The sequence below is a fragment of the Martes martes genome (assembly GCF_963455335.1).
Source record: "Martes martes genome assembly, chromosome: 3".
Taxonomy (NCBI): Eukaryota; Metazoa; Chordata; class Mammalia; order Carnivora; family Mustelidae; genus Martes; species Martes martes.
The window spans coordinates 71,631,363-71,652,336 of record NC_137890.1 but is presented as its reverse complement, the minus strand read 5'-3'; positions in this window follow the sequence as shown (position 1 = coordinate 71,652,336).

The following is a 20,974-nucleotide window of genomic DNA, read 5'->3' as shown; positions in this document are numbered from 1 at the left end:
CAGGGAGCAACACGTACAGGCGTATTCAGCACAGGGCAGCTGTGAGGCACATGGGCTTGGAGTCATATCAGGTGCAAGGAAGTTGCCAAGAGGGACAAGGCACCAGCAAGAGCCGAGGGAGAGGGGATGTCTCAGAGGAAAGAGCTGCTTAGCAGCCGAACATCCAGGGAACTTGAGGAACATGAGAGCCTGAGAAAATTCCATTTGATTTATTAGAAATGGAACTAGTGGTGAGAAAAATGTCAGCGGAAGAACACGGAGACAGATTGCAGGGCTCTAAGGAGGGAGTGCGGAGTGAGAAAACAACACATTAACTAGGAGAAATGTGGAGAGAGGGGAACTGTATATAGTGGTTTCTTGAAATAAATCAAGGTTCTAAATGATACTATAATCATATGGAAAGTGACAGGACCTAAGGACGAGAACATAATTCTCATTAAAAGATTATGCACTGGAAAAATATTACATAAGTCCCATGCCACAGAATTTTGGGTGTATGTCATACTAAGGTTAAAAAAAAAACACAAAACAGCATAGTGAGAGTCTAGAGATTTCTAGAGATGTGTATCCAGACCAAATAAAGAAATGACATTACAAAGCTAGGCACGCCACGTATTGTGAACCCAACTAAGACCACAGCTGGCTCCACTGCTGATTCACCTGAGCTCAGAAACCACATGAAATGTAGCAAGTTCAGTGCCTATGCCCCTTAACACTTCTGGTACTCTGGGTACACCGTTCAACCTCTCTCTGCCTCCATCTGCAGAATGGAAAGAATCAAAATGCCTACCCTCCAGAATTATTGTGAAGACTCAATGAGATGAGGCATACAAAGCAGTGCGTGCAGGACCTGCTACTTGTTCGAGGAGCTATTCTTTAGTCACATCAATCCCAGAAAATACTGTAGCAAGCTCCCATCCCCAAACCTGTAGCAGTCAGTTCCTACAAAAGAGGGCGTGTTTTGCTACTGTATACAACTGCTATAATGCCAGTGTTTTCCTTTGTATCTAATGCTGTTCCAAGTGCAGATCACTATGAGAAATGTCCTGGAGTGAGCAAGGTCCTCTGTGTGCAGTCACTCACGACACCCTGTGACCTAGGCCCGGGCATTTGGACCGTGTGGTCTGGCCATGCTCATGTCCCAGTCAAGGTTATGGTAGTTCCACTTGCTAAATATGAAAGCCCACCTGCTCAGGGAGAGACAGAGAAGCCTGAAAAACTCTCCATTCCCTTTTAACTGGAAAAACATTGCTTGTTGATTCTGCCAAGAGAGCACAAGCTATTTATTAGAGCATGGGAAATAAATGGAATGTGTTGGCTCCTTACTTCGGGAGGGAATTTATTTTTCTTTTCTTTTTTAAACTGTGTTGCAGGGATGTGTGAACATTCTGTCTTTGGCTTCTGTAGGTGAACTATTAAGGTAAATATTGAAGCTTAAGTCTAATTCTGAAAGAAGGGGAATAATACATTTTTAAGCAAGGACATAACCTCTTTATGTAACTATCGACATGGGGTAAAATAACAAACGGGAAAATGTTCCTAAGACAGCTTAGGGTTTGGATTAGCTTTTTCTTCCTTTCTTAGACTGTGTCTTCATTTTCCTACCCCCTGGTATACTCAGTTCCCTGCTCCAATCATGGAGCCCCTATCATAGCTACAGTACCACTATGGCCCGCCAAAATTGGTACGTTTATTCATTCCCTCAAGATATGCTTCCTAAGGGTAGGTCCAGCCATTTTGCTTGGTTCAGGGTAGAGGGCAGTGAAACCCAAACTAGTCACAGACAAAGCCAGGGTGAACAGTTCAGCTAATCAGAAAACGTTCAGAGGCTCAGATGAAACACAACAGGTCTGCCCTATGTAGGCAAGCTGAAACAGATAGCCCCCCGCCCCTGCCCCCAAACTCGGTGGCTTCTCACAATAGAAACGTATTTCCTGCTCACCTAACAGTTCACGGCATGCATTTGGTGAGTGGCCTCTGTGTGGTGGTTCGAGGACCCAGCCTCCCCCAGGACCTTGGACCCTCTACATCCAGGCAGCAGATGAAGGAAGAGAGCTGAGTGAGGGTCAGACAGGAGGATTTGGGGACCACACCTAGAAGTGCTTGGATCGCTTCTGCCCATAGTCCTGAAGTCAGTCACATGGTCACCTTAATTGCAATGGAAGCTGGGACAGGTGAACAGTCGCCGAGATGGAAGTGTGTATGGTAAACGACTAGCCAGGCTTTACTACAAAGCCTGAAACTAAAGTACCAAAACCCCAACACACCGTGTGTCTCCTATGATATGTCTCCAGGGCGCATGGACCCCCTCCCCCACCCGGGGAATTCTCTCTCCCTGTCACCTCTCCCTTTTGCCCCTTCTTTACATTCCTCTTTGCCCTGCCCAGCCTGCCAAACCCATCTCCTCGTAGGCTCCAGCGTGGGCCCGGCCACAATCTTGCATGCCTCCAGGTCTTGGATTACAAACTACACATTTGAAGTATGCCATTCCCTCCATCCTGGCTTTTCAAATCCCTCTCCCACCCTCAGTGCGAGGATGGAATCCTGTGCCTTCTGGAGCCTGCCCGATCACCGCGCGCAGCCCTCCTTCTATAAGTTTCACCATCTGCGCTGCCCCTGCGGCTTTCTCACTCACCACCTAGTTGGGAGGCTCTAGAGCCATGCCTCATCTTTTAGTAGAATGGATGCTGTTAGAGAGGACAGCACCCGTCCTCCAGACAGGAGAGCCGGGGGAAGGAGGCTGAGGAGATGGGTGATGCCGGCCTGCAGCTCTGGTCTCCGTCCGTGTGTTCCCTGCAGTGTGGCTGTATCCAGATCCTTACCGCTGCTCCCTTGTCCCCACTCATAACATGGAAACACCAATACCCGCCCCACTTTTCCTCCCCGAGGGGTTTTGAGATTCGAATGGGGTAATGCAGGTGTATCTGGAAGGAGGACAAGGAAGAGGAGTGCCTGGGCTCATCTCACTGAGAGGCATAGCCCATGAGTGTGTCCTGGGACTGGGGCTTGGGTGGCGGGCATCCCAGCACCTGCCAAAGGGCCAAGAAAGCCCTCGCTGTGTCATCTAGACAGAGAGGGGAAGGAACGACCACCCAGGTGCTTTTTGGAAACTGGAGAATTTTCATCGGAAGTGAATAGGAACAGGTACGTCTATTGGCTTTTGGCTTTGATGTTCATCCAACACCTTCCTTCAGAAGTAGCTGGCTAAGATCACTCTGTGGTAGCTACTCGGAGGGACATTTAATGCCCCCACGATAAGCCTGCTGTACCGCTCAAGACCGCCATGTAAATGAACCCATTCACCTGCCTCCCTGCAAGCTTTTGCTTTGCTTGGGCTGGGTTTGCTCCTGGAATATTCCCCACCACAGCTGGAGTGAGCACAGGAGGGCCCGGGGAAGCTCGCTGAAGGAGGGCCTGGCGAGTCCCACATGAAGAAGAGCATCACTGGGATCTGGGCCACGCAGGGGCTCTGGCAGGACTGCGACCTCCTTCTGCTTTGCTTTCCCCATTTGCAAGCCCAGGAGCCAACGCAAGCCGCATCGTGGAGCTACTGAAAGGACTTCATTGTTAATGCCGAACACCAGTGCTACAACCATGAAACATAAATACCGCTTTGCCAACAATGGCCTCTTGATGAGGAGATGCAGGATTCCTCTGAATGGACGTATCCTCGGGGAATTTGAAGCTGGCTGGAGAAAGTGAAAAACACTATCTCTGTAGGACATCTCGTTTTCTCCCTTTGGAGAAAAGTGGGTTGAAATCCAAGTGTCTCTTGCACTTTTACATCATTTTTGGAAGATGGCTAGAAGAAAGGATGCTGGACATGTGCCCTCTTCTGTCTCTCCAGTTAGTCCTGGAGGTGACAAGTTTGTGCTCTTATCAGCTGAGGCCTCCCTCAGTACAAGGAGGGTGCCCTGGGAACAGGGTGAGGACCGCACAGCTATGCATACCTCACAGGAGAGAGCAGGAACTCACGGCTGCTCCCGTCAGGAGAGGGACGCCCAAGCCATGTTGTGCCCTCAGAGGCCAGCTGTGTAAAGGACAGGCGTTGGGAAATCACAGTTGGTGACGGGAGCGTCCCAATGAGAGCTGCCCGCTATGGGCAGGGAACTGGGTCTGTCCCAGTCACACGCTGGGGACAATGAGGCACTAACGCAGGATAAGGTATGCTTCTGTGGGAATTTTCTGAGGTTGTTTTGCCTTCATGTATCATATCTCCCAGACACACATACCCGTGGAGGGAGGCACAAGGATCTGAAGACACCCCCACATCCAGCCACGCCATCACAGGAACTTGCCCACAGATATCCCCACAAATATTTCCTAAGGCAAATGGCAGACTCTTCACAGATGCCCCCAAAATCCTCCTTCATGCTGCAGAGTAGGATACCCCTACCGATTCCTACCTACTCACATTCACCCCACTATCTGTGGGGTGATACCTGAGATACTCTGCAGTCACTCTCACGCACCCCACAACCCCCCACACACCCCACTGGCACCACATAGACTTTTGCTGTCACCCCCAGCATCCCCCACAAACATCTCAAAATACACTCTCCAAATCCTTGCAGACACCCCTCCACACACCTGCCGCAGATTTCCCTTGCGACACTCAGCCAAAGACATCTCCTAATTTCACCCCACAATTTCTCCAACCAGACACAGCTATCCGGACAGAACACCACGCGTTACCCTCTGACACCCACACAGGCAAGACAGAGTTGTGCTTCAAAACACCATCTAGAGATCCAGAGGCACACACACAGTCACTACCCCACATCGATCCCCTGTGAGTCACACACATGGATCTTGTGTGTACACACACACACACACACACATGCACAGTCACACACAGATCTTGTACACACACACACCCTCACACATGAATCCTGTGTACACATACACACACACACACACGCATGCATGGTCACACACAAATCCTGTGCACACACACAGGCTCACACATGAATCCTGTGCGCACACCACACACATGTAGTCACCCTGCACAGGTCCTTGTGTGCACACAGAGATAGACACAAGCCAGACATGCAGATATGTCCACCCCTCTGCTTGCCTTCGCAATACTATCCACACACACAGACTCACACAGAGACTCATCACCTGCAGAGGCCTTTGCCAAGACCTCACAGAAACTCTCCCCCAAACACATGTAGCCCAGCCCCTCACAGGTGTAACAAACACAGATGAAGACACAGACACATTAGCTTCACTTCCTTGATTTGTTACTTCAGACAATCTGCTAGCTATAATCTTGTAAATCAATAAAAGTTCTATATTGCAAACCACTGGGGATAGGGTGCACCCCTCTCTGGTCATGGGGGATTGGAACAGAATTTTTCCATTGCCCTGGCTGGCTGCTGAGAAAGCCAGGAAGGGGACCAGACATCTCGCTGTGCCCATGAAGAGTGCCGAGCGCAGCTGGAAGACCGAAGTGTGGCTTCTGGATCATGCCAGATGCATTTGTCCCCCTACAGCCCTGTCAGGGAACAAAGTCAGCTCTGACCCCTTTCATGCAGAAGGTTGTTGTCCTCCCCTTGGAGATAACTTTTCTTCCCACACATCCCTGCAGCTGGTTTTCCTTATAATACAAAAGCAAAAGCAAAAGCAAAAAAAAAAAAAAAAGGTAATGCTCCAAAAAAGTCGTCAAATTCTCTTAGAAAATAGGTGCTTCCAAAGAGGGGTATAATAGTATGGTGGCTGTTAGAAGGAGGAGGGGCAAGACATGGAGATCAAAACGAAAACCAGGAGGACGGATAAAGGGATTAGAATGCAAGAAATAGCCCAGACCAGCTGGTGGCCATCTGGGAACTATGAAGAAAGGGAAGAACAAAGTTGTTGAGTTTCTAGCAAGTGGGTACAGTTTTATCATGAGAGGAGGTTACTGCTTTGAGGAACTGGAGAGAAGCCAGAGCCTTGCCAGCCATTAAAAAAAAAAAAAAAAAAAAAAATCTAGTGGTTTCCCTAAGGCTTGGATTACAGTGGGTTTGCTCCTGTTTCAAGTAAACCAGCTAAGGAATGATCATTTCAGAAAAAGTTAGAAGGTGTCTGAGGGTAATTGGGAAATCAAAAATTAACCTCTGATGTCAGTGTGGAAATGGACAATAGAGAAATGAGAAAGGTACTCGGTTGTGCCTCATACAGAGGTTGTTTTTAAAGCATCAGGTAAAGGACGTCTGGGTGGCTCAGTCGGTTAAGCGTCTGCCTTTGGCTCAGGTCATGATCCCAGCAGTCCCACATGGGGCTTCTTGCTCAGCAGGGAGCCTACTTCTCCATCTCCCTCTGTCCCTCCCCCCAGCTTATTCTCTCTCTCAAATAAATAAAATCTTACAAAAAAAAAAAAAAACCTCAGATAAGAATGTAGGAAAGGACAGTGGCTATAGGATAGGCTGTCTAGAGGGGAGAGAGACCATAAAACCCATATGCACACCATAATACATAGAGATAGTAAGCATCCACTCACCTGCCCCACAGAGAGCTGAAGGGTGGCATGTCTGAAACACAGCTAATGATGTCTTCACCATCCACCAAAAGTTACCATCTCTTCTCTCTTCCTCGACCTCTGCAAATGGCGTCCCTAGCCCTGTGTGCCTGCTCCAGGTTGGTTATCCCAGTCACTCAGCTCTACATTCAAATAATTGGTCACCAAATCCTGAAAATTCTCTCTCCTTAGTAACTACCACCTGTGCCCTCTTTTCTCTCCCCTCAGCCACTTCTCGCATCCAACCTATCATCACCATCACAGAAACAAATTTCTCACCAACCTCCCCAGCCTCCAATATCAACCCCCCACAGATCATTTCCCATATATTTTTATAAAATCTTTCACTCATTCGACAAGGATTTATTGAGCATCTACTGTGTTCCAGTCTTCATCCTAGTTGCTTGGGACACAACAGTGAACACAACAAAGATGTCTACTGGACACCTAGTCGGACAACTTCTAGTGGGAGGAGAAAGACAATAAACATAATAAACTATATGATATCCTTGAAGGCGCTAAGTGCTGTGGAAAAAAGGGAAAAACAAAGCAGGGCACAGGGTATCATCAGTGCCGAGGGGTGTGTGTGTGTGTGTGTGTGAGTGTGTGCACACACGCGTAAGTGTGGGTTAAAATAGGGTAACCAGTATAGTCCTCTTTGAAAGTCTGGTATTTGCGCAGAGGAAGTGAAGAAGCCACAAGGATATTGGTGGGGAAGAACATTCCTTGCAGACAGAACATCCAGAGAAGGGCTCTAAGGCGGCACAGCAAGCGTGCCAGTGTGGCTGGAACAGAATATGTGCAGGGGGTGGAAGGCATGAGGTCAGAATTAAGGGAAGTTCCCTGAGGTCTTGTAGCAGGATGGAGCCATGGCAGGATTTTAAGCAGTAGGGGACATGCTCTGACTTTTGTGTTGAATGATTGCTCTGCTGCTGATGGTGACTCAAACCAGGGGGAAGCAGAGGGGACTGTGAGAGATGGTGATGTCTCTGCTCTGCAGAAAATCCTTCAGTGACTTTCTTTAGTCAGATAAAATCTGAACGTGTCAATGTATCCACCAAACACTTCAGGATTTGGGCCCTGCTTATTTATTCAGATTCATCTCTTCCTGGTATTTCCACACTGCAATGGCCCCCATGTTCTAAAGCAGGTGGGCATTTAATAAGCATCCTCTTCTCTCCTCTCATGGTCCCATGAGTCTGTGTAGATGACTTCCTCTGCCTCAACCACAGTGCCCTTCTGGGCTTTCACTAAACCTCTTTTCCTCAAGGAAGACTTTCTCTCCTTTCCATACCATGCATCCCAAAGCAGTCCATGCATACTTCAATAATTGGGATTATAGCTCTGAGACAAAAGTTTCTGTCCATAATCTGTCTCTTTCACTAAACTGGGAACTCCTGGAGGGTAGTAATTTATTTCTGAGTCCTTCGTAGACATTAAATAGACAGAGGGATGACTGATGGATGCATGGATAGAGGCAAGGATGATGGATGCATGGATGGATGGTGGCTGGCTCTTCATCAGGTCTTGAATTTAAGGGATTTTATTTTTAGTCAAAATTAGCTAAGCATTAGAAAATGCATAAAAATGAATTATAAGACATTAAATTCTTCATTGTTGAAGAGATGGCTGAAGGAGTGTGCTCAGGTAACCACTTGTGAGCATATGTACTCATTGACTGCACGCGACAGCTGTGTTGCTGGAAAGTTGAATATAAGAGGAATTTTGATAAATGGCCTCTTATTTGTCCATTGACCAAATATAATTTCAGCCATGCTTTATTTTCTTGACATGCTATTCAGTTAGCAGTGGTTCACACTATAACTTTATGTTCCTTGATATTCAGCTATTCTCTACCAGCCTCCATCAGACTATCATTCAGCTGAAAGGATCCATTTCTGTTTGGCAAAATACTGAGGAGAACCCTTTTAGAAAAGGAGGAGTCTTTTTGCAACACATAAACATCTCCTAGTTCATCTGTTTTTCTAGTGTTTTCATTGCCCAGTTAGGGCTTCAGCGTCGTCGTCGTCTTTTTTTTTTTTTAAGATCTTATTTATTGATTGATTTGTCAGAGAGACAGAGAGCAAGCACAAGCAGGCAGAATGGCAGGCAGAATGGCAGGCAGATGCAGAGAGAGAAGCAGGCTCCCGCTGAGCAAGGAGCCCGATGCGGGACTCAATCCCAGGATCCTAGGATCAGGACCTGAGCTGAAGGCAACAGATTAACCAACTGAGCCACCCAGGCAACCCAAGGGTCTTGTTATCTTGAGAAATGCTTTGACATGTTGGTTGTAAGGGTTATACCAGCAGTGGATTCCTTCCCCACCTATTGCTTCAGGAAGGCAGAGGAAATAATTCCCTGACGGTGGCTAGAGACATGTTTCTCATTCCCTGTAATCTCTGGAGGACAGAACCAGAAAGAGAAAATTCTCCCTCCAAGTGTCACTTCTTTTTTTTTTTTAATATTTTATTTATTTATTTGACAGACAGAGAACACAAGCAGGCAGAGAGGCAGGCAGAGAGAGAGGAGAAAGCAGGCTCCCCGCGGAGCAAAGAGCCCGATATGGGGCTCAATCCCAGGACCCTGGGATCATGACCTGAGCTGAAGGCAGAGGCTTTAACCCACTGAGCCACCCAGGCGCCCCCAAGTGTCACTTCTTCACCAAGGCCATTACTCTACAAAAGTACACTGTAGGCTGTATGGAAAATGAAAAGAAACAACAGCACATTTTCTCAGATTTGAATATTTGAACATTATTCCAAGCCTACTGTAATGTAGTCAGAGGTTTAAATAATAAATGTGAAGGATTCTGAGTGAGGTCTCAGGTAGGCACCATATTTAATTTGTGACCTTCCAAATAGGCTCGCCCCCCACCCCCAGAAAAAGGGAACTTCTATCTCAAGGCAGTCCCCCAAAATGAGGGTTATTTCTAAATATTAGAAGGCAAACCCTTCATGACTCCAAAGAGACTTTATACCCTTCCAGAAAACAGGATAGGTTGAACACAAGCCTCTACTTTTATTCCCACCCAAACAAAATTCATCTGAACAGCAGGAAAGGGATTTTTCCCCCCTCTGAAGGCACAACCCCACAAGGATAAGGGGAATGGAAACAGCAGCAGCAAAATGTGGAATTTGGAAAGCAGATAAACACATGGTAAGTGACTTAGGAGACCCCAAAAACTAAATCCTTAGGTCAGCCATGGGAAAAGCTGAGAGCCAAAAAACCATTCTGCAAGAAAGAACCCCTCCAGTGGCCCCAGATTTGGCAGCACTACCAGCTAAATCACTGATCCCATACTTTCTCCTTTTAGGCAGGAAATAGCAATCCAATGTAATTATTATCTTTGGAGAGACAAGATAAAATCCATTAAACAAGAAGTTGCCATTACAGAGGAAAATTTGGGGAGTAAAAAGTTCTTGGAATTTAAAATTGTGACTTTTTTTTAACTCAATAGAACAGTTAGAAGACAACATTCTCCCAAAACATAGAACGAAAAGACTAAAAAATGTGAAATAAAAGAGAAAAGATAAGAAAACTATAAGACCAATCCAGGATGTACAATATCCAAGTATTGGGCACACAAAAAAAAAAAAGGGAAAAGAAAGGAAAGAAAATAATCAAGTAAATAGTTTGAGAACATTTCCCAAAATATTAAAGACAAAAAGAAGATTCTAGAAGTGCCGAGAGGAGGAAAAAGTCAGTTCACTACGTACAGGGTTAATACTCACAATGGATTTTAACTTCACCACAGCAGTACTGGAAGCGAGAAGGCAATGGAGCAATCTCTTCAAAAATCTAAAGGAGGTGGGCCTGGCTGGCTTGGTCGGTAGAGCATGTGATGCTTGATCTTGGGGTTGTGAGTTCAAGCCCCACGTTGGGTGTAAAGATTACTTAAAAATAAAATCTCCAAAAAAAAATCTGAAGGAAAACTATCTCCAGTGTTGAATTCTACACCCAGGTAAACTATTACGAAAATGTGGGACTAGAGCAAAGTAATTTTCGAAGATGTAAAGTTTCAAAATGTACTTCCCACATATGGATACTTTTCAGAAAAGTCCTGAAGGGTTTTCTCTATAAAGTGAGAGAGAAAACTGAATAGGGGAAGAACCAGGATACAGCAAACAGGAGATACAAAGAAGAAGAGTAGCAAATGGCGTCCCCAGGATGACAGGAAAAAGAGGGCCCAAGATGGCGGCTGTGGACCAAGTTAGGGCAGCCAGAGCCATTCAGAAGATGAAGCCAATGAAATGAATGTTTTGTGGAGCTGAATGTCTTGAAAGAAGATTGAGATGTTGGGTAAAAAATGCTAAGTACTTAGAAGTCTAAGCAAGTGAAAGCAGAGAGTCAAAAGATAATACCCCAGTCTGAGAAACAAACAAAAAAAAGCACTGTAGGCATGTTATTTAAAGACATGGAATAGATACCAAATTATCATCAAAAATAATGTGGAGACCCTTGGGGATGGAAACAAGGAGAGGAGTTAAGCATCTCAAATTTGCAGAACTATTTTACTTTTTAAAGCAAGTATATATAGCTTAGGTAGAAATAATAACTTCTAAAAGGAAAAGAAAAATAAAATATGATTACTCACCCTGTCTGGAGTACTCAGTACTGGACACCACAAGGCACCGTTCCTCCTGGCACATTACCTCCCACATTCAAGCCATGTATTCCTCATCTTTTTCTTATAAATTAATGTTTTGAACCTAAATCCAGAGCTTTCCTTCTTGCTAAATTTCACCTTATTGGTTTTTTACATCCTTAATCCATTTGGTTAAAATAATTTTAAATGCTGACATTGACATCCAGGCGATTCTCTCTTTCTTTTAGCTTTGTGTAGTCAATAAATTTAATAGTACTTCGTTGAATTCTTGCAGGTCCTAGAGAAGACCGTGGAACAGGGCACAGTGAGAAGCGAGTCCTAGGGCATGCCACTGAAACCTCCCCGTAGGGTGGGATTTACCTTGTATTTTTCATTTCACTTTGAATAGAGGTGTTCACTCATTTGCTCAAAAGATATAATCCAAGAACATCTTTGGGAAAAGTATGGAAAAGAACTGGTAATAACAATTCCAGGAATATTTGTTTCTCTCAAGTCACAGCAGGACAATTCACAGTATTCTTCAGTTGCACCTGGGTGAAAAAGAATGAATCTGCTGGAGCTTTGCCCTGTAATGGATGAGTCGTCTCCCCCAACATGCACAGGAACGCGTATACACACACACACATACACACAGTGAAACAACTTCTCAGTGTACCTGCTGGGAACCAGAGAACCAGAGTCCCAGGTGATACTGGCCTTCCACAGCCGTGGAGCTTCTGAAGTGTGGGAAGAGTTCTCATGTGTCACTGTGGAGAGCCCCACACTGCTTCTTAAAGGGTCCTGGTTGGCGGGGGGGGGGGGGGGGGGGTGTGATGGTACTTGAGGTTCCAGTCGCATTGACAGCCTCCTCCAATTTCTGCTTCCTTGGAGATTCATGCTGGTGCTTGGATAATGTTAGATTTTTTGTTTTTTTTGAAAAGCTGAAAGATAAAGTTCAAGGTGAACAATGGGCTCCTGATACAAACATACTCAAACTTAATCAAGCCAGCACTATGGAGAACAGTTTAGAGTGGATGAAAAATTGATACAAGAAAGATTATTTAATTCTGTCCTGTAGGCCTCTTCAAACAAGAACAGTTTTTGTCATAAGTATCCCAGGAAATTTATCTACTTTATGCCTGGTGGGGATTAAAAAACAAATTATGAATCTTGTCAGAATTTAAAAAAATATTAATGGACCATACAGAAACTATTATCAGAATGAAATATAAATTAAAATCAAGTCCCCAAGAGACTTTGTCCCCATCAGTTAATTCAGCACAAGATACTTAACCCATCTTTCCCAGCAGAATTTAAAAGTTTTTTCTAGAGTTTATCTCTTGAAATATGAATGCACGTTCCAATTAGTTACCTTTGAGTACTGAGCACCAACACCATCTCCTTAATCTCACCAGGTCTGTAAAATTGGCCGTTTTTCTCTTCTGCCCCATTTCTGTCATGAAAATTCCTTCCAAGAAATTAAATGTATCCAGAGAAAAGTAACACAGATGAGGAATGGTATTATGAAGGAGAGGTTAATGGAAAAAGGTCAGAAAAGTTTTTATGTGAGAGAAATTTAAACAAGAGATTAATTGACAGAAAAAGTGAGTTGAGGGATTCTCAGATACCACAAAGGAAGGTGAAGGCTGAAGAGACGTACTTGTTATTCCCTCTATTGTTAGAGAATAGACACTTCATAAAGTAACAATGCCAGACATTTTAAACTGCTTCTTGAAAATTGTTTTTAAGAAAGGTATTCCATTTAACCAGTGAGATCAGATTCATTGGGGGTTATTGTTATGGAAGCCAAGTCAATTTAGAACATAAAATAAAATTTAAAAGGACAATTCCACCAGTAAAATGGGGGTTGTCAGGTAACCAGCATTGGTTTCTGAAGTGCCATAATCTGAAAGTAGAAACAAGACAAATAATGGCTCTTGAGTTCTGAAGTTTGCAAATTGAGATCTACTCAATCTGTAATTTTCTGTACTCTTTGGCTTAGAAGGGTAGGGGATGAAGGGTCTTGGGTGGAAAATTCAAGAAAAATCAGCAGCAAAGTGCTTCATTAGGTATGGTTGGTTGGGAAGGCGTGTGCAAGAGGTGAGGTAACCTGACAGGAAATTTGGAGAGAAGGTGAGTCCAAACGTAGCCTCCCCTTCAACCCTCTATGACATGAGACAGTAGAGCAAAGGTTACAAAAAACTAAGGGGGAGTGCTGAGCAATCACCGATTTAGAGGGTCTCTTATTCTGACAGAACCACTACTCACAGAAAAATCTCAAGAAATAATTTTTGAGTGGATTGGAACATACAAATTTACTACTTCAAAATAATCAAAAGTAATGATCAACTTCAATGAAAAAATAAACTGCCATGCTAACAATGAAAAAGTACAGAGTAAGATCAATTAAAAAATAAACAATAAAATGAAAAGTGCAGAGTAAGAGAGCTTTATTATGATGGAACTAATAAAATGGAAAAAAAACACAATTACTATGGGGAAAAAATCCCATATTGAGACTGCTTTGGGGGAAGCTAGTGTATTTCTGTGCTTGGTGGAGGTGTATATAAAAATGGCTTACTTACAGGCTTCAACGATACGGAGATCACCACTCCAGGTTATATTTAACTCAAATATTTTCAAGGTCACCTTAAAGCATCCCTCGAAGCTCTAAATAGTCCATAACTCTGTGACTTGTTGAACCACCCGAGCATCATTTGTAGACTATGGTGTACAGTCAGTCTATCTACTAAGAACGCTTTCAGCTGTAATCCAGGCTGCTTGGGTTTGAATTCCAACTCTTCTACTTGTGAATTTTGGCAAGTTGGCTAATCTGTGCCTCACATTCCTCATCTTTAAAAAGGGGACAATAATCGTGCCTATCTCATAGGTTTATGGTGAGGAATAAATGGATTAATATGTGTAATGTGCTTGGAACAGTACTTAACACAGAGTAAAAAGTGAAATGTTTGCTATTTTTAAGTAACAGGAACAAATGACTAGCACAGGATAAAGGAATTCATCTTTCTTTCATTAACAAAAATGTCAAGATATAGGTGGTTTCTGCATTGGTTTAGCTTATCAGTGGTGTCATGAAGAGCCTCAGTCTCTGTTATGTCACTTCACTATCTTCATTATATTGGCTTTTTGTCCTTCAGCTTATGTCTCATGGTCTCACAATGGCTGCCAGAGCTCTAGACACCATCTCACATATGGACTGTGTTTAAAAATCAGAAAGAGGGGCACCTGGGTGGCTCAGTGGGTTAATCCTCTGCCTTCGGCTCAGGTCATGTTCCCAGGGTCCTGGGATCGAGCCCCGCATCGGGATCTCTGCTCAGCGGGGAGCCTGCTTCCCCCTCTCTCTCTGCCTGCTGCTCTGCCTACTTGTGATCTCTCTCTCTCTCTGTCAAGTAAATAGATAAAATCTTTTTTTTTAAAGATTTTATCTATTTATTTGACAGACAGGGATCACAAGTAGGCAGAGAGGCAGGCAGAGAGAGGGGAGGAAGCAGGCTCCCCGCTGAGCAGAGAGCCCGATGCGGGGCTCGATCCCAGGACCCTGGGAACATGACCTGAGCCGAAGGCAGAGGATTAACCCACTGAGCGACCCAGGCGCCCTAATAGATAAAATCTTTTTAAAAAATCAGAAAGAATGCTAGCCAGGGAAGAAGAAAAAATGACAAAGAAAAATGAAAGAGAGAGAAACACTGCCTCACACGATTTTCACGTTTTCTGAAGAAGCAAAATGTTTTCCCGGTGCCCCTCACTGATTTTACCTTATCCAGTTGGCCCGAACTGAGTCACAGGAGACCCTGGAGTCAAGGGATCTGTGCTTTGGGTTTTGCAGAGTGGGAAGAAGTGGGAGAGTACCTGTTGGGCAGACATGGGTCCCCCGCAGTGAATCATTCCTCTGTTTTGTTCCAAATGCTTTGTTCTTGCTTCAGCTGTGGATGGACAATCTGTCTCCCAGAACATTCATGTGAATTAATAATTAAAGAGTTTTTATAATATGTGAGGTCATCATGGAAATGGTCCATGCCACTGCCAACTTTATCCCATTTGACTTCATGCGTGGTACCTACAAGCAAGGTCCACTTCTTTGTAAGACTGACTTCAAAAACTCTATCTTCTTCTAAAAAACTGCTCAAACCTCAACTGGGTCACATAAGAATACCTAGAGTCCTCAGCCAGTCAACACTGGTTGAGTCCTTATTTTCTGCCGGGCCCTGTCGGGGCTCTGAAAGCCTTCTGGTTGTACAAGTCTGGGCGAGAAAACAAGAGCAGCACACATTAAGCATATCCTGGAGTCCGGAAAAGGAAGGGATCAAATGGTCTCACACAGCCAAAGGGGATCCCATGGAGGAATCAGAGAGGCCTCAGAGAATAGGATGGAATTTGTGGCCAGAAGGATAATCTGAGAAAAGGCTCCTGGTTGGAATAGCATGGATGTGGGAGGGACCGTTGCTCTTACCCATTTGAGATTTTTTATATCTTTCTCCTTAGAACATGGAAGAAGCTGCCCCAAATTGAGAACATGCCAAGCATTAGCATTAATAATGCTGTGATCTCTCCAAATGTTAACTATATCCGCTGGAAAGTGCATGGAGACTGGGTTACTCAGGTAAAAGAAGGAAGGAAGGGGGCGCCTGGGTGGCTCAGTGGGTTAAAGCCTCTGCCTTCGGCTCAGGTCATGATCCCAGGGTCCTGGGATCGAGCCCCGCATCGGGCTCTCTGCTCAGCAGGGAGCCTGCTTCCTCCTCTCTCTCTGCCTGCCTCTCTGCCTACTTGTGATCTCTGTCTGTCCAATAAATAAATAAAATCTTTAAAAAAAAAAAAAAGAAGGAAGGAAGGACGGGAGGGAGAGAGAGAAGGAGGGAGGGAAGAGGAAAAGAAAAGAAAGAAATGTTTAAGTAAAAGTACATTGGGATTTGCCAGACTGACATCTCTCTCTAGGTGTAGCAGCCAAACAATCAAATAAATATATATATTCTTTAAGAAGTGACCACTGTTTCTAAGGTAACTTTATTAACTTAGATGAAAACAAATAAAAAGAAATGTTGCATGACATACCCAGAATAATACAAAGAATGATAAACATCTGGTTTCTAGAAGCTAGTGAAATTGTTCAGTTTGAACTTCCGGGCATGCTTGTTTTTGCGGTTCCCATTCAGCCACTGTTTGGGTCTGAAGGCAGGAGATGTGCTTTCCTTCCTCTTTTGTGTGTGTGTGGAGGGGGAGCCAACTCAAATGACCCAAGTATTTAGGACCAATAATATGACTTTGGACATGACAGTCTTTTCCCTGAGATCTCTACTGGCTCTGGGAAGCTAAATGAATGTTTCTTAAACACATAAACAAGCAAGACATTGTTCTTAATGTTAAGGCAGCCTAGAAACCAAATACAGAGTGGACACGCTGTCCAGAGGATTAGAAAGAGAAGAGGGGTTTTTCAGTGTTAATAGAGCACTAGCTAGGGGAGGAGAGACTCCTGCCAACATCTTTTGTCTATTCCTAAACACATCAGGCTTAACGCAAGAAAGAAAGTTGCAATATTAGCGGGTAAAAGAAAAACTAGGAAAACGACCAAATTTATCTGCTAAGTGAAAAGGAAAATTCAAGGGGAACAACATTTGGGCCAAGAAAATAGCATTTGTTTAAAAGATTAACACCAACAAAATTTCGGACACAAAGAGAAGAAAATAAAATACTGGGATAGAAAGGAAATGTGAATTAATTAAGAATACAAAAAGGAAACAATCCAACTAAACAACCACATGTAGAATTGTCATATGTTTCTCGAAGGTGATTGGCCCAAGATCCTTTTCTTCTTCAGCTTTTTTGAGCCATCAACATATCATAAATTTATCTACTTTAAGCATACAATTAATGACTGTTGATAAATTTACTGAGTTATGCAATTATCACCATAAGGCAGTTTCAGAACATTTCCATCACCCCCAATAAGACCTCTATTAACCATGTAGAGTTAATCCCCATTCCTACCTCCAGTGCCAGGCAAGCATTAATCTACCTCCTGTCTTTATTGATTTGCCTTTTCTGGCCATGTCATGTACATGAAATCATACACTGCGTGGCCTTTTGTGCCTGGCTTCTTCTACTTTGCAAAATGAAGCCGTGCTTAGCGTGTGGACATTTTGCCCTACTGAGCTGCCAGCCCCCATTGCCTTGGAAGGTAGAAGGAATAATACCAAAATCCAGAGTCAGTGCCATCCAAAAGATGACCACACATGGAGGGGTGGGGTGGGGTGGGGGAAGATGAAGTGGGGCCTTGCATTGGCTACATAGAAAGGGAGCCAACAGAGGGGGGCCATACCATAGGAGAATTCTCCCACCACCCCACAAGGCGTGTTCATGATCTCCCCACTCAGAGGCTGGCCACCTGAGAGCCTCTTGAGGAGGCTGTTCCAATAGAGAAAAGACAGAGATAGTTCTGAGCTCTGTGGGTTGCTCGGGACACTGAATCTTATTGTGCTTGGTTAGATCCCAAGCTCCAGAAACCCTCTCTTCACCTCCAGACTTACCTTTTGTCTTCCTGTATCTCTGGTTCTCTGGTTTCTGCCTGTCGTGGTGGTTAGAACCAAGGTTTATCTTCCTTATGTGCCCCCTCTGAGCCTAGCATAGTGTCTGGAAGGTCTAAAAGAGAAACCAGTCATCCCTTATAGCTAAAATGTTGCTCTTCCAACACTACTACAGCTCTATCCATTTCACATGTTTGTAGTCTTAAAAAGGACTTCCTCCAGAGGGAGGTGTCCTAAAAGCAGGGAAATGTTGCAAATCCCACTGACTCCTGTTCCCTGAACTAGAGACCAGCCCTGACACCTGCCAGAAGGCTCTGGTTCCCTAATCCCGGCATAGCTCCTTCAAGAGCCCGGCTCTCCATTTCGTTTTTGTTTTTATTTTTAAGATTTTATTTATTTGAGAGAGAGAGAGAGAGAGAGAGCTGAGCAGGGAGCCTAATGCAGGGCTCGATCCCAAGACCCCGGGATCATGACCTGAGCCAAAGACAGACGCTCAACTGACTGAGACACCCGCGCACCCCATGGCTCTTGATTTTCAAAGACAGGGGAAGAGAGTCTTTTACCCTTCCCAGTATGATCCTCAGCATAGCATCCAATTTAAATATGATTTATGGTGAAGGATAAGCCGTTTTCTCAGTGAACCCCCTGCAGCGATGCAGGCAGCATTCCGATTTTCTCAGAAATATCTAAAATACGTAGTAGAATCTTCAGCACAGTCTGCCAGACAGGATACCCAGGAATTGTTGTTCTGGTGTTAGCCTGGAGCGAGCGTCAAGGAGAGAGAACACCCACGCGCTCACACTCTGCCAGGCCACCTACACACGTCTGCCCACTCCCAAAAGTGGGTTTTTTAAAATGTGCCTATCCTGTGAGCAAGTGGTTCCTCTCTCCTTCTCAAAAACGGTTGTCAAGAGAATGCTTTCGATATTGTCACAAACGCTTTCTTGACCTGGTGTGTGATCTTCATATTAATTAGCATTTTCTCTCTCTCTTTTTTTTTTTTTTCTGGTCATTTCTAGCTGAACTACTATGATTCTATCAAAGCCATCATTTCAAGCTCCAACCATGAGCCCACCGCTCTAGTAATAGGTACTGCTCACACTCCCCTTACGTTTGTAATGTTCTCTGTGTGCCAGATCCTTGGATGTCTCCCACCTTTATAATTTCTGCATTGCAACAGACATCCCACACTCTGCAGCTCAAAATGTGACATCCTCCTCTGTTCTGTTTGCTTTATAAGCCTCACACTTGGCTCCTGGAGAAGCAGAGTGTGGGAGGGCACTCCTATCACAGGGCTTCACACATACGGAGAGCTCGATCAATATTTGTTGATTTGAAATAAGAGCAAAACCCACTTTGGGCAACCTCAGGCTACACTATTTGAGCACCCTTAAAGTGTTAGAAGATATTAAATATACAGTAATATCAACACAGGACCATGGTCTTGGGGGATTTGCGTGAAGTAGGATTGGGAATGCCTGCAATTCAAAGGCATGCTGGAAATAACAGTTTTCAGTGATGGCAATAGGAAGACTCGGAATCTGAAGACCTTTGCATTGTCTGGAAGCTGGACTTTGACCAAGTGTATTCAGAGAAAGGCCAAGGGAGAACCCAGATCCCAATCCATCCCTCATTTTTACATCCCCAAATGCACAACTAGTCTGGACATGGGCTAGGCCAGGCTGATCTTAGGTCCATGAAGTTGGGAATATGGCAGAACAATTCTTTGCTATTCACATGGGAATCATTTTGTCTGGACCAGATGGAGGTGAGATGTCCTGGTACAGAGTGAAGAACTGGTCTAGATCTGAACCAGGAATCCAATCCCTCTATAATGGATCATTCCCAGGATAACAGCTCATGGTCAGAAGTTGTTGCAATCTCTGGCCCTGAACACTAAGTATCAGACACTGTACAAGCTCCTTCTATGTATTATTTTATTTAATCTCCATTAACAACCTTATGGTTTAGGTCCCACTATTAGTCCCATCTTACAGTTAAGTAAAGTGAAACACAGAGTCATTCATTAACTTGTCCTGGGGTATTGTTCAGGGCTTTTTTTTTTTTTCCAGTATTGAAAAAAATGTAATTCAAATGCATAAGCAAAAGGAGAATTTTTTGGCTGGCTCATATAATATAAGAAGGGCAGAAGTGGAAAGTCCTGGAAAGTCCTGGAAGCAGGGACTCAGAGGCTACTCTGACTCTGTCTCTCTCTCTCCTCTGCACAGCAGTTCCCTCAGAGGGTGAAGAGCCCATCTCTTATGTCACTGACACTAACAGAGACTGGCTGCCACTCTTAGTCCCCAGTCCCGCTGCTCATGGGAAGGTTCCCGCTGGACAAGTTGGGCCCATCTTTGGGACAATTGCAAGTCAAGTGACCTGGGAAAGGCAGGGCCAATAAGAACTTGGCAGTGCCCATTCAACCACATGATGTATGAAGAGGTATACTTTCCGGAAGTGGGGATGGGAAGAGGGGGTTTACTAGTGACAAAAAAGTGAAGAGTGAAGACTGCACTGAGTCACACATTCAGAAATGAAGACCAAGGACTGGAATCCAGGTCCTGTGTCTTCAAGACCTGTGTTTGTCCTCCTTGGACCTACAATAATGGTATTCCCTGGGCGTGTGCTAGAATTGCAGAGTTCCAGGTTCCTCTTGGAACGATGGAATCAATCTGCACTTGAAAAAGAACTATGGGTGGCTTGTGCACATGTCCAGTCTGAGAAACATCCTTTAATCACAATAACATAAATGTTTCTATAATTTTTATATTATTTTAATATTTTTCGAATATTTTTCTACTAATTTGCCCTTTGAAGATCTTCCAATTCCTCACATTTCCTTTATTAAACTTCATACTTACCTTGTGAAGCCCTTGAGAACATGTTGGAAAGACCCAAACAAATATTCAGCATCACGATCGCCATACTTAATTTTCAAGCTGATACTGACGGTGATTCCTTCCATGTGTTTAGCACTTACTAATTTATAAAGAACTTTCACATTCATTAGTGGTTCTCAGTCTGGGCTGCCTTATTGGATCATCTGGGGACTTTATAAAAGCTGATTGCCTGGGTCTTATCCTCAGATATTCTGACCTAATCGGTCTGGGATAAAACCTAGGTATCAAGACCTTTAAAAGCCGCCCCTCCCCCCACCAGTGATTCTAAAGATTTAAATCCACTGTTTGAGGAGGTATGGCCTAGGCGTCTGTATTCTTTGGACACTTCACAGTGACATTAATTTGTGGTCAAGGGCAAGAACCACCCACATGCATTATATTTCTTATATGATATTCATGATAGCCAGGTGAGGTATGAATTATGCGTACACACTCCATTTTACAAGTG